Source organism: Lichenostomus cassidix, chromosome 17, assembly GCF_008360975.1.
Source record: "Lichenostomus cassidix isolate B80296 chromosome 17, HeHo_3.0, whole genome shotgun sequence".
NCBI classification, from domain to species: domain Eukaryota; kingdom Metazoa; phylum Chordata; class Aves; order Passeriformes; family Meliphagidae; genus Lichenostomus; species Lichenostomus cassidix.
The window spans coordinates 3,336,741-3,349,851 of record NC_139497.1 but is presented as its reverse complement, the minus strand read 5'-3'; the positions used below and the strand labels follow the sequence as shown (position 1 = coordinate 3,349,851).

Genomic DNA, 13,111 nt, shown 5'->3' with positions numbered 1-13,111 from the left:
TTCTTTTAGCCCTGCAGTAATAACTTCTTAAATTTTAATTTTTAAATCACTACTTATCCTGTTCCTCAGCCCTATAATGTTCAAGTAGCAGGAGCTGTTCTTGATTTTTCTGTCTGCACAAGTATAGTTTTGATATTGCAAATTTAAAGTACACCCTGAAGTGCTGTCATACATGAAGAGTAAACATTGCTTCTCCTTCTTATTCAGTCTGAGATAGTAATTAAAAGCAAAACCCAAACTCTCAGACAAACCTTACTTCTCTGGAGTTTAAGTCTGTCTTTTTGTGCTAAGTTGCAACCTCAGTGTGGCAAACCAGGCATCAAAAAACCCAACTAGGTTAGATGAATTTTTTTAAAAAAAAACCTTTTCTTCCACTGAGTTGCTTGCATAGGGTCAGACAGTTGGCATGGAGAAAACATGTTAATAATTCCCTGCACTAGCAGGATAACATTTTACTGTCTGCAGTGGTGGGGACTATTTTAAAAGCAGCTCTGGAGCCCCACGGAGTGTGCAGTGTGCCAGCACTCCTGCTGCTCCAGCCAACGGCTCTGCCACTTCCTCTGGCACTGCCCGACATTTAACGGATGCTCTGCTCCCGGGCAGGACCCGATGGTGTTTGTTTAGATTGCAGGCTTTATGTTAGCCTGGCAGACCAACAACTCCTCGGTTTTCCCCCTCCCCTTGGTATAGTATTTCTGCGTGGTTACTTGGACACACTGATCAAAATCTGGCACAACTCCAGCCCAGCCAGAAACAGCCACATAAATCTTGCCATTAGGGAAAATTATCAAGTTTGAGAGATGTTCCCTGACCTTGCTGTTATCTGCACATTATTATTTACATTACAGTAGCACACAGAGGCTGGGCAGACACCAAGGTCCCTGGGTGCTTCACATTCTGTACACACAAAGACCCTGTCCTTCCTCAAAGGGCTGCTGCTCACAACTCACACTTTACACCACGGTGAGGTGACTTGCCCAGAGCCCCCAACAAGCATCCAGACCCACACTGTGACAGCAGGGCAGTAAGAGCAGTGTCCCCTAAGCTGCTGCTCCAAGCACTGCATCCCCACATTGGCTCTTTGCAGCTTCCAAAGCAGATTCTCAGTCTCTTTTTTACCAACACTTGGAAATTTGGTCAGATTTGCCACCATGTGCTACAACCATGTCAGAGAAGCAGCCCAACTTTGGCCATCCTGCCCAGACCTTCTCTGCAGGAGAGATTTAGCACTGCTACTAAACCTCAATACAATCTCCAAGTCAAGTATGATTATTCATGAGGGTTGTACCCATTCCATTCTATGGCTGTCAAAAGTAAGGACTACACCAGCACTCCCTCAGAAGGAAATAAAGAGGGTGGATGTCCTCCTTTTCCTTCACAGCCCCACACAGGAACCGAACTTCAGGCAGCTTTCAGTACCTACTAACTTGTCAGCAGGGATGTTGTCTTCAAACTCAAGGGATGTGCAATTTGAGAGCAAGACTTGAGGACAGATGAGTTGCTTTATCAGCCAACCCTGCCCTGGCAGACAGACACACACCACACACAATATGCCACCCCCTCAAGACACTGGGATGAAGCATTTACACTTGGCTTCACTGCAGGATCTGGGAATTTGGCTTGTGAGAGCCCCTATGGCATACTGCAGCACTCTGAAAGTCCATTCAGCTGTCCTTGCTGTCTCCCAAATCATTAATTCCACACATCAGAGATTTGCTTTTCATGCATATTATTTTGAGCACCGCCCTAATAGCATCCTGAGACTGGGAGATGCAACTGTGTCCTGAGCTCACCTCTGCTGAGGGAGGGGGAAAAGATCACAGCAGATTAAGTCAGTTCCTTGGCTTTTGACTCGGTGAGTTTAATGCTCATCAGATTATGCAGATGGATTTCCCACCCTTGCTCTCTCCTTGGCTATTATAAGAGCAGGTGTTTCCTCAGTAAGGAGCCTGTGGCTTCCTAACCAGTAGGTAGGAATCAGCCAGGAATAACTGGTAATTTCAAGGGTCTTCAGTTTTGACGACCAACCAGGGCCCCCTGCAAATCATGCTGCTCTAGGGTCTCTGACAACATGCCTTCAAACCCAGGGGTACGCTAAAGTCACTTTAATAAAAGCCCTGGAGACTTATAAATGCTATTAGGCACTTCAAATAAAGTGATGAATTTTCTGATCGTTACAGTCCAGAGTATTTCTCTCCCCCAAGTCACTAAGGCCACAGAAAGCACCTTCTGATTGAGTCTGAACAAGAATTTAGCTGCATGTCACACACCTCCTGCAATACACAAATCAGATGGGGCTCAACTGCATTCTAAAGACTGCAGTTTCAAGTGCAAGGAGTGATTGTCTAACACTAAACCAAGTTCATTTTCATAGCTTTGAATTTGCTTCTGAGAACAGTTTTAAGTGACCAGTCTCAGTAAGGGATTGGATATGGTTGACCTTATTTTGCACTGGGGAGGACAGAAGGACCTCTGGACATCTCTCCCAGCCCTGTTTTCTGTGGTCCTCTGAAAACACGGAGGCAAATTTCAACTCAGATATATGTTGGTTTTGTGCAAGCTCCTGAGTTATAGAGTTTTGTTAAAATGGCTCCAGGAGAAAGGAAAAGTGAGTGGTTACAGAGTTTACTTGGTGTTGGATTCCTGACTGAAGGAGCTCAGCCAGCTTTGAGACTTGATTCTGCAGTAAGGGCTGAACTGAGATAAGCAGAAATGCACTTGCAAAAAAATCTGCCAGGAGGTACTTCAGCAAATTAGCTGGGTGGCCTATCATGAAAAAGTTAACAAATGCTTGGCTGTAATAAATAAGATCTATGAACAGGTTCCAGAGTACTTGGAGCAGCTGGTGGCTTGCACATCCAAATCAACAGGATGGGAATGGGTAGGTGTTTCACAGGAAAATGCTGGTGGTTGTGCCTCTCACAAGATACACAAATCACACCTTTATGGCAATAGAAAAAAAAAAAGAAAGTGTTGGGCTTTTACATAAGACAGATTTGGCATAGCAAGTGAAGTGCTTGGGATAACCACATGTCTGGGCAGACTCTGCTCGTGCCATTTCTTCCCAGAGGGGAAAGGTGGAGATGCAATGGAATTACCTTGCGTGACCCAAAGGGCTGAACCCACACCACCTAATGCAGGTAGAGCCAGGGAGAAACCAGACAGCAGAGCCAAGATTTACAGGGAAAGGATCCTGCTTCAGAGCAGCTTTTCTCTCTTATCCAGTGCACTCCACACTTATTTGGCAGCTTCTAGCATTTGCAGGGGTGGCTGCAGCCCCCCAAAAGCCATCATGCAGCAGCAGCCTTGCAGCTTGGGACAGGCAAAAAGGAAGCTCTGGGAAGGTGTTGGCACATGGCTACATACCATCCAAGCTCTCAGCATGTCAGGAGCAGGATGGGAGGCAGGAGAGCTCAGGGAGGCAGGAGAGCTCAGGGAGGCAGGAATGTGGCTGAGGGCACACTGGAAGTACAGTGCAAACCACAACACACAGCAGCTCAGTCCTCTGGGGTTCAAGAACCACTTCAAGCCTGGTCCTGCAAAGTGCTCAGCAACTTTCCCCTCTCACTAAGTTGCAAGGTCTCTCTGTGGCTCAGCACCTCACCACAGAGGGTTTTGCAGACTTATCACCTGCAAGATACAACTAATTGGTCAATCAAGATAAACCTCTTTCTAAGGAAGATTTAAGCACAGACAGGAACAAACTCAAGCTCTCCACACTTTGCGGTTTCTCTACCTGAGTCAATTCCTTTCCCAGCTGTCTGCTAGAGAGAGGTAAAATGACAAAGGAGGTTCCGTGCTGTGTATCTAGGGCTGGAGACTCTTGTCAGATTGATCAGACGTGTGGGTGCTGCCACTGTCTCAGTTACAATAGCTGGGAGAGCTGAGGGAGTCAGTGCCAGCCAGCCCTGGAGAAGCATCTTCTCCTTGCAGCAGTGCTGCAGAACGGGATCATACCAAGAGAAATCCCACTGGATCACACTCAGTCGACTTTTCTGAACTGCAGACTAAAGCACCAGAACCCATCTCCTTCAAGGCTCTGTCTCCTAATTCCCCTTGTTTCCCCTATTCCTTCACAGCCTCCCTGCTCCAACGCATGACTTCTCCAACAAGTGACACTCCTGATGATTCATCCTGTGACTCCAGCAAAGAGTTTTGCCAATTTCAGGTCAACACATCGTATTTCAGTTAAATTATTAAAAAACAAACAAGCTAACTGAAAAAAGAACAAAAAAAAACCCCACACACTCTGGCCCTGACCCAAGTTTCAGCCAATACGTGCACAGCAGCAGCATTTAGGTACACCCAGTAAAGCAGAACGTGGTAACACCCACACAGGGTCCAGAACTCCTAATGGGATTATTGTACATCTGCACCCTCGTTTTCTGCTTTTTAAAGGATGTGATCTGCACAGTTAAACATTTGTGTCCTGAAAAAGTCAGCCTTTCCCCTTTTTAATCAGCATACAGTACTATGTGTACTTTTACAGCATCAGAAAAACCCTCAAATTCACTGTTTGATTCAGCATACAGTGAATAAATGACACAGAGCCTTTCCACAACAGGTTTTGTCATGATTGTTTCCTTTTCTGCACTTTGATTTCCAAAAAGAGAGATTATTGGACACAAAGCTTTTTGAAGAAAAGGCTAAAAAAAAAGAAAAGAAAAAGCCACAAGAGCTCAACTACTTCCCTGCTGGGCAGAGCATCTCTGAGCATCTGCTGTACCTGCACAGAATTACAAAAACCCCAGCTACAAACCAGCCTGCTGACAGTTCTGACACCCCAGGCTGCAGGCTTGTTATCCCCCACTTGTAAAATGGGGATATCAATATTTCCACTGCCATCTGCAATTAAAGTCATTAGCCTTTTCCCACGCATTTATAGATTAACTCCTTCCCAGTGTTACAGTTGCTCCAAATTTTAAAGGGGAAAAAAAAAAAGAAGCAAGAGCACAAAGGAACCTGCATTTACAAGGTGTTCAAATACCATCACTGGGGTTTCTGGAAACAACTTCTTCACTAAGTACACCACTTGTCATTGAAATACAGCACAGAGCTAAAACTGCCATCTGCTTTATCCCTTTGCCCACACTGCAGCACCCTTTAAACACGTTTCTAAAAGATAAACCACAACACCCAAAAGGTCCTTAGTGAAACATGTTAGGGAGGGGGGCTTAGATACAGTCAAATTCCAGCTGAGTTTAAGAGGCTACATGAACAGGAAGATTACCTCCTCTTAATGAAACTAAGTACAGAAAGTACTCTGAATAAAGTATAAAATGCAGAGCCCTTGCAAATAGCACTTAATTCCTCTGTATTGCCTATTTAAAGGGTTGTTTCCTGCTCTGTGTAGCTAATAACCTTTACTGCAATTCTCCCTTACACCACCAGTTCTCCAAGGCCATATATCAGCATTATTAATATGATTTACAAGTGCTACAGATGTTCTCCTTAGGGGCAGCTCCATGCAAACATCGACAGACTTCTAATAAACAGACTCACATCCGTCTGTTGACTTGTTTGAAGCATTTCACTGTACAGAGCAGAACCAGAGTGATTCATTAGAGAAAATATCTTCATCAAGAACCTCCCTTCCCCACTTCTTGCATCCAACGCTTTCTCCTACTTAACTTCTTAATTTTTTTTTATGTATTTCAATTATTAAAGTTACTATTCTGAAGAAAAACGGATTCATTCCAGGACAAAAAGCATTACAAGTGCAGTAAAAATGGATGAGCTGCCACTAGTTTGAATCATGCTCTGGGTTTACAACTACAGCCCTGCACCTTTCCCATGCAAAGTCCACCTAAAATCAATACATGACAATCAAGACAGTTTAAGGGGATGAAGAATGAAACGAAAGGGACTGAATTACCATGACATAAATATACTGCTTGTTAGCTGAGCCACAGTAACATTAGACCTGGTAATGGGGCAGAAGAAGAGCCCCCACCCACCAAGGGAATTATTGCAGCTTTGCAGGCAGAGCAGTCACTTGTTACACCAGCCACCCTCCTATTTAAGACCACCACTCATCCCCTGAGCACACTCCCACCAGCTCGGCTTTATCTGTTTCCGAACCAATTGAAGTGCCTTGTGTTTGAACAAGCACATTGTCCCAGAATAACTCCGTGTGTTAACTTAAAGCAAACACAGCCACACAAGTACAAAAGGCTCTATGGGGTCTGCTACTTCCGATGAAAAGTGATTTTGCTAAGGTTGGGTAGATCCATAAACTTGCTCAGCTATGCAAGGAAGTTCCAGGTCAGCTGAGGTGTGAACAAACTGTGATAGTTAAGCTGCTGTCGCTCCCTCAGAGAGCATCAAAGCAGTTTCCACTCTCCGAGTTTGTGCGTTTGATTTAAATCCCCAAACGGTCTGCGAGAAAGGGAAAAATGTGGATCTTAAAGTCTGTTACTCCTCCCTATGCAGGGAGCAGAGGCTGCTGGTTCAGGAAAAGGGGGGGAAGGTGCTCCCTACTGCCTCAGACACCCAGGGAACAGCGCTGAGGCAGATGGACAGGCTCCTGACAGGAGGAGCTCAGCTCCCCAGCACAGCTCCTGCTGAGAGCACCCACGGCTTAGAGCACACAAGCCCTAAGCTGCTCAGAGCTCCTGCATATGGATGAAGTTCAAGTCAAAGGAAATATGACCATGACAGTGTGGACACAAGTATCCCAGTTGATTCCCATGTGGCTTGTTCCTGGCCAGGGAAGGAACACACTTCCAGCACACTGGCTGATCCATAAGACTCCAACTCAGGCAAGCATGCACTCCAGGGGAAACATTCCCTCTTTCTTCATTGAGGAGCTGCACTTCCACACTGTTTCACAGACCCTGAACAGGACTGTAGCACTAAAAAAAGCTGCAAAAAGCAATGCTTTCCAGGAAGGAACAGCATTCTCCACTAAACTCAGACACAATTCCTAGACACACACAGGCTCAGTTTATCACTTTCACTACAGCTCACAGCACAACACGGTTCCTAAACCAGCCTTGGTAAGCAAAAAGGCAGCTACATCCTACAGCCCCTCCCAGCAAAAAGCTCTGGACTGCAAACTCTGCACTTGCTTATAGTCAAACCCATCAACTAGGGCAGTTTTAGAAAATAGATTTATCTCAGCATGGCCCTATTGATGGGTTTTGAGAAAGGGAGATCCCCAGCCAGGCACCCTCTGTGATGTTACACAAGGGTAAGTTGAGCAACTTGAAGACCAAGTATCAGAAAGAAAAATGTATATTTTCTTCAGTCAGGTAGGGTTTGGTTACAACAGGAAAGTCAGTCACAATAGAGAACATCTCTGCCTGTACATCTGTGTCAGTGCATGAGTCCTCTGCACGGATGTCAGTGCAGCTGTGTCAGGAAAGGGCTCCGAGTGAAAACTTCAAGAGTGAACAGCAATCCTTTCCTGTCCCTGCCTCTCTCTCTTTAAAGGAAAGACAGGAGCAAACAGGATCACTCCCAAAGCAGACTGGTGTCAATCACATCTGAGTCCACATCTCAAAGTCTGACAGTAAATGGGATCAGTTCAGACAGGGCAGTTTGGTCCCTCAAGAACAGAAATTTCACCTCAGATTGTCTTTCCTACACCTGTTGCAATGCTGGTGGAGAGCAGAAAGCCCTGCTCCCAGGAAAGAAAACCTCCTCCTCCCAGGTGATCCATCTGGCTGAAATACTTCCAAATACAACATCTGCTGAAAAGAGACTAAGGCCTGGAAAGGTGCATAAGGAACCCAATATAGAAGTGAATTGTTTCTTCAGCCAGTATCTCATCAAGAAGAATGGGAAAAGGACTACTAGAAAACACAGCACAATATAGAGAATTTCCACACTGCTCTCCAGAAGAATTTACATCCTCCCAACACTGGCTTCAGTGACAAGTGGGTTAAAGAGTTAGTGTGCCCCACAAAAAGTTGTTCACCTCCAACAAGCACTTATGATTGACAAAACAACACCAATGTCACAGTAAGACCCCGTGGAATGAAAAGCTCGAGATGCAGAGATCCTTCCAAAATGTCCTGACAGCTCACTGAGCAGCACAGCACACAATGGCTCCTTCCCAATTCCCAGAACTCTACTGCTTACAACGGTGTTCTGGGCTATTACTGAAGAATAATGTGGCAATTTGAAACAAAACAAAACAAAAGCCAAAAAAACCAACACCACATACAACAAAACAAAACATATGGCTCGTGGTAATGATTGGGGAACCCACTGCGGATTAATGAATTTTGCAAATTAGCGAAGAAGGAGCAACCAGGATTAAAGAGAAACAATCAACAACGCTGAGATGCAAAACACTCTTTGTTCATTTATTTAGCAAAGTGTAGTTCTGCCTGTGCTGAAAGCACCTGATATCTTACCAAAGTAGACAGAGTAATATATTTTGTAAAAGTAATTAAGCCTTTGAAATATGAGCCCTCAGTACATCACTCAGCTGCTGCCGAGGAGTGGGATTTGACTCCCGAGTTGTTTGTGCTGTCAACAAGAGCGATCGGGCTCCCAGATTACTCCCGGGAGGAGGAGTGAGATTCTAGGAGTGCAGCAGGGCTTGGCTGGAAACCCACACCCCACTGCACAAGTGCCTCCCCTCCAAGGGGAAAAGTAAACATTAAACAGCCTCATTCAGGACTTGCACCGAGTAAAAGAGGTGCCTGGTAAAACTCTGGGAAGCCCCAGCAAACTGCTCTGTGTGTGCACTGCCTTCAGCCTCACAGGGAGAGAACCTCTGGTCAGGCAGGCTGGAGCCCTGGCCTGCAGGTGAGGTTTGAGGATACCAAAATCCCCCATTAGACTAGCTCTGTTTTAAGAGGTCAGCTCTAAACACATAGTTCTTAACTCGGCAAAGAGGCCTTTTGCAAGATTATTAAGAACTGTGATTTAAGTCATTGTACTCAGCAGTGCAAAGACACAACCAGCTATGAAGCTCACAGAAACACTTGCATTTGCAGACACTGACTAATAATAAAATCAGCCTCCTTTAGAGACAGGCAGTGCGAGGGGAAGGCTGCCCAGCATGCTTACTGAGCTGGAACAGACTTCAACATGCTTTTCCTCTAAATACTTTTTAAATGACAAGAACTAAAGTTTCTGTAAGAACTTTGCTGCTTAAATGACACCGGTTTTATTCCCAGAAGTCTAGTTTTCGTTTGAAGATAACAGAACTAACACTCCAGAGTCAGTTTTGAAAACAACCCTCCGACACTTCACATCACACATGCATTCTTTCTTAATTTAAACTCTGCATGCATAGGTCACTACAACTAAAAAGCCTTTCACTGGAATAGCTACAGTCTCAGCACTGAGCACTGAAGAGACAATATTGCAATCAAGCTTACGCTGAATATTGTATAAAACTGTTACCCCCTGCCCAAGCCTTTTATTAAACATTGTCTCAAAACACCAAATACGCATGAGCGAGTATTTTTATCCAATGCAGACTAAAGAGAAAGAAATACACAATCTTAGCATTTATTCTTTCCAGAAAGAAAGCTTTGAGGTCTGGAGTTACTCAGTTTCAGCAGGAGCCTCCCAGGGTATTATTAAAAACTCCCCAAACTTCTGCGCTACCAAACCGAGACACCCAGCAGTCTAACAGTGCTGTGATCTGCAGATCAGGAGGCAGGACTTGCATTCACAGAACACTCAAGCATTTGGGGAGCTGTAAGCAACACAGCTCGTGGCTTTTTTTTTGCTTGTAAAGCAACCAAACTGCTTTGGGGACTCCTTGTTTGTTTTGATCGATGCATATTTATTCTGCACTTGTCACCCAGATCCTGCAGCACATATGGTAGTCACCAAGTCCCCTCTAATACCTTGGCTTAGCACTGTGTGAACTCAAGACAACAGTTTCAGCTTTAAAACTAAACTTCCAGTTTCACGTAGACACACCCCCTCAGCACACTCACGTACACTGGACACGTTAAAAATACTAACAAGTATTTTTAAAAACGTGCTTCTCTATTCCCAGCAAGGAACTGCAGGTGTGCTTTGCTAACTAAGTCAACTCCTAAACTGATATTATTTACCAGTGTCAGGGAACTTAAGATTAAAAAAAAAAAACCAAAAACAAACAACCCAAAATCTACATCTAAAAGTTTAAAACATTAGTGAAGCTATCGTATCTGCTCATCCAAACAAGTTTATTTTAGTAACTTTTGACTCCTGAAGAAAATCAACAGACAGGAACATCCACACTCTGGGACTGTCACAGAACATTTACCCTTACAGAACACATTCTCCACGTTGTTAAGAGTCAATTCTGGAGGAAAACACGTTCTGAATCAACACCCTGCAAGACCCAACCACGTAAAGACGCTCAGAGACCCGCGACCTGAACACTACAGCTTTGTTTGAAAGTGAAACCAAGCAGGCTACAAATAATGCTCTATCCCCAGCGCCCAGGGAGGTGCCAAACCCAAACAAGAAGTATAAACGGAGGAGAAGGACGGCTGAGTTTTGAAGTTTTACATTTTATTATCGGTAGCATTATTTATAGCGTGACACTTCTATATATAAATCTGCGATCTGCGTTTCTTTTTACACCCAGAAAGCATATCAAGTTTAGGCAGCGAACCCTGGGGTTTCCATTTATTTGCAAAAAGTTTGGTAAACACCGGATATTTACACGAGCGGAGCAGCTGGATACACACACACATACACAAATAAATGCATGCGGACACGGACAACACGCGAAACGCGCACTTTCCAGCCCATCATCCGCTGCCTGCTCAGACCTTTTTCCAGCTCCCAAGCCAGCGGCAGGGCAGGGGAAATGGCCGGAGCAGGCGGGCGCTGGCCCAGGGCTGGGGCCGCCGCCGGGCTCCGCTCCGCGCCCGAGCGCGGCCGCGACAAACGCGGAGCCGGGGACCCGCGCACCGCCGGCACCGGGGGCTGGAAGCTGCCTAATCCCCCGCCTTCCTCCGCGCTATTTTTTAGATTTTTTTTTTCCCCCTCTTCCCTCCGTTTTTTTTTTTTTTCTTTCTCTCTTTTCTCCTTGTTTTTAAGAGCGCCTGCAGCCCTCCTTTTCTTCGCCCCTAATTTTCCCCTTCAAAAGATGGCGGGCAAGAGAGAGCGAGCGAGGGAAAGCGAGCGAGAGAGGGGGGAAGAAGAAGAAAAACAAAAAAAAAAAAAAAAAAAAAGAAGAGAAAGAAAGCAACCCCGTCCGGCGTTGGGGCGCGGGGCTCGGCGGGGCCGCGGCTGCGCCCGGCCGGGGCGTCTTCGGGCGCTCAGCGAGAAGGGGAGGGGGGAGCAGAAGATGGAGAAGAAGCGGCAGAAGAAGAAGAAGAAGAAAAGGGTGGGCAGGAGCGGCGGGGCCGGGAGGAAATCAATGGCCAGGCTGCAGCCAGCCCCGCCGCGCTTTGTTACAATTGTGGCGGCGCACAAAGGCTGCGGGGCCGCGGGGAGCGACGCGGGGCTCTCGCAACAAGAAGGAGCAGAAGAGAGGAGGGGAAAAAAAAAAAAAAAAAAAATCAGCATTGGCCTTTCCCAAGTGGGTTTTGCTTTCCTCCCCCTTCTTCCCCGGCCCCCCTCCCTCCAGAAACCATGGCCCAGTGCTAGCAATGCACACCCAAGCATCTAACAAATAAAGGGAAAGATTAAATAGATTACTTTGCCCCGGCAGCTCCAGCAACGTTTGCCTTATAGTCCCTCCAGTTGCTCTTCTTTTTATCCTCGGCAAGGCAGTATAATAGATGCGCTACAGCGCCCGAGCGCTCATGCGCCGGGGCGCAAGGCCATGTGGGCACCGTAGTCCCGGGCCGGGCCGGGGGAACAGCGGCGGCCGCAGCCCGCACTACAAGTCCCAGAAGCCGGCGGGTCCCCCCCGGCCCCCCGCGCCCTCCCCGGAGCGGCGGGCAGGGGACAGGAACGGCAGGGGTGATGCCCCGGTCAGCGGGCGGCGGTACGCCTCACGCCGTGTCCCCGGCGGGGCAAACGGCCGGCCGGGCTCGGGGCTGGGGAGCCGCGACAAGGAGCCGCGCGGAGGTGGCGGCTGGCGGCTGTCCCCCGGGCAGACATGGCCGGGGAAAATCCCGGCTTCCCCCCTCCGCCCGCGTCGCGCCTCCGCGGCTCCCGAGGTACGAGCAGAGCCTGAAAAGTGCGGCTGGAAACGCGCGTGGGACCCACGCGGGGACACGCGTGCTGCGGGAGGCCGAGCTGGAAATCACAACTGCTCTCGCCCCCCCCTTTTTTTCTTTTTTTTTTTTTTTGGAGTGTTTTTTTAAATCGCGGTTTGCATTGGGTAATGCGCTCTCGCATTTATTACGCAACAACTAATACGAGCTGCAATAAAAATAGCCTGCCGCCGATGTACGCTGGAGTAGTGAGCGGCCAAAAAAAATGCATCAAGAAAAACCCACAGCCCGATGTAGTTGGTGCATTTCATAACACTGTCAACTGCTGAAAACAACAGAAATTAATCTAATGTATACAATAAAAACAATGTGAATTTACCAGCGTGCCACCATAAAAGCATCAACAAACATCAGCGCTGTTACAAACACTTCCAAGTAACACATCCACACAACTCGTGTCCTGAAGCAAATCCACAAGTGCAAACAGAAGTTAAAACAAAAAACTTGTTATAAGCCAAAATATGACTGAATTGCTGCAGAAAAAAAAATAATAGAACTATTGGAAAATAAATGAGGGGAATATTTGAGTGCCAATATGGAATAAGGCAGAATGAGGAGATTTCTCTGTGGACACGTGTGCCAGCAGAGGCTGCCACGCTGCTGGTTCAGACAGCCACATGCTGATGCCAATTAATAAGTCAGTTTATTGTAACCATAAGGTGAAGGCAGTTTTACTAAAAGACCTTATTTCCAGAAGATTAGCGTTAGAAAAACACGACCAATGGGACTGAAATTTCTCCAGAGGTATGATATAATCAGAAAGATTGTACAGGCTTAGGAGAATTCCACTTAGCTGTGCTTCAGCTGCCTCAGGATGGAACCAAAGTTGTGCACATGCCTCAAAGAAACCCCCCAAAAAAGTGCTTTTTGGCACTCAACTCTAAGGCTTGTACAAATTCAGGAATCAAACTCACAACTCGACCATTGTGGGATACATTTACTAAGGCAGCATTTGATGTATCTGCATCAACACCCAA

The 13,111-nt window shown here is 46.5% G+C and overlaps 1 protein-coding gene across 5 annotated transcripts in view; it reads right to left on the bottom strand.

Annotated features, from left to right (window-relative positions):
• BRD3 (bromodomain containing 3) overlaps positions 1-13,111 on the bottom strand; it is a 41,541-nt gene that overhangs the window by 22,101 nt on the left and 6,329 nt on the right. Inside the window, exon 1 of one of the 5 annotated variants that reach the window (XM_085076866.1) lies at positions 11,611-12,054. The exons of the other annotated variants lie outside the window; for them this stretch is intronic. The gene's annotated coding sequence lies outside the window, so the exon portion shown is untranslated. Of the gene's footprint in view, positions 1-11,610; positions 12,055-13,111 lie in introns of those variants that run through there. 5 annotated transcript variants of the gene reach the window in all.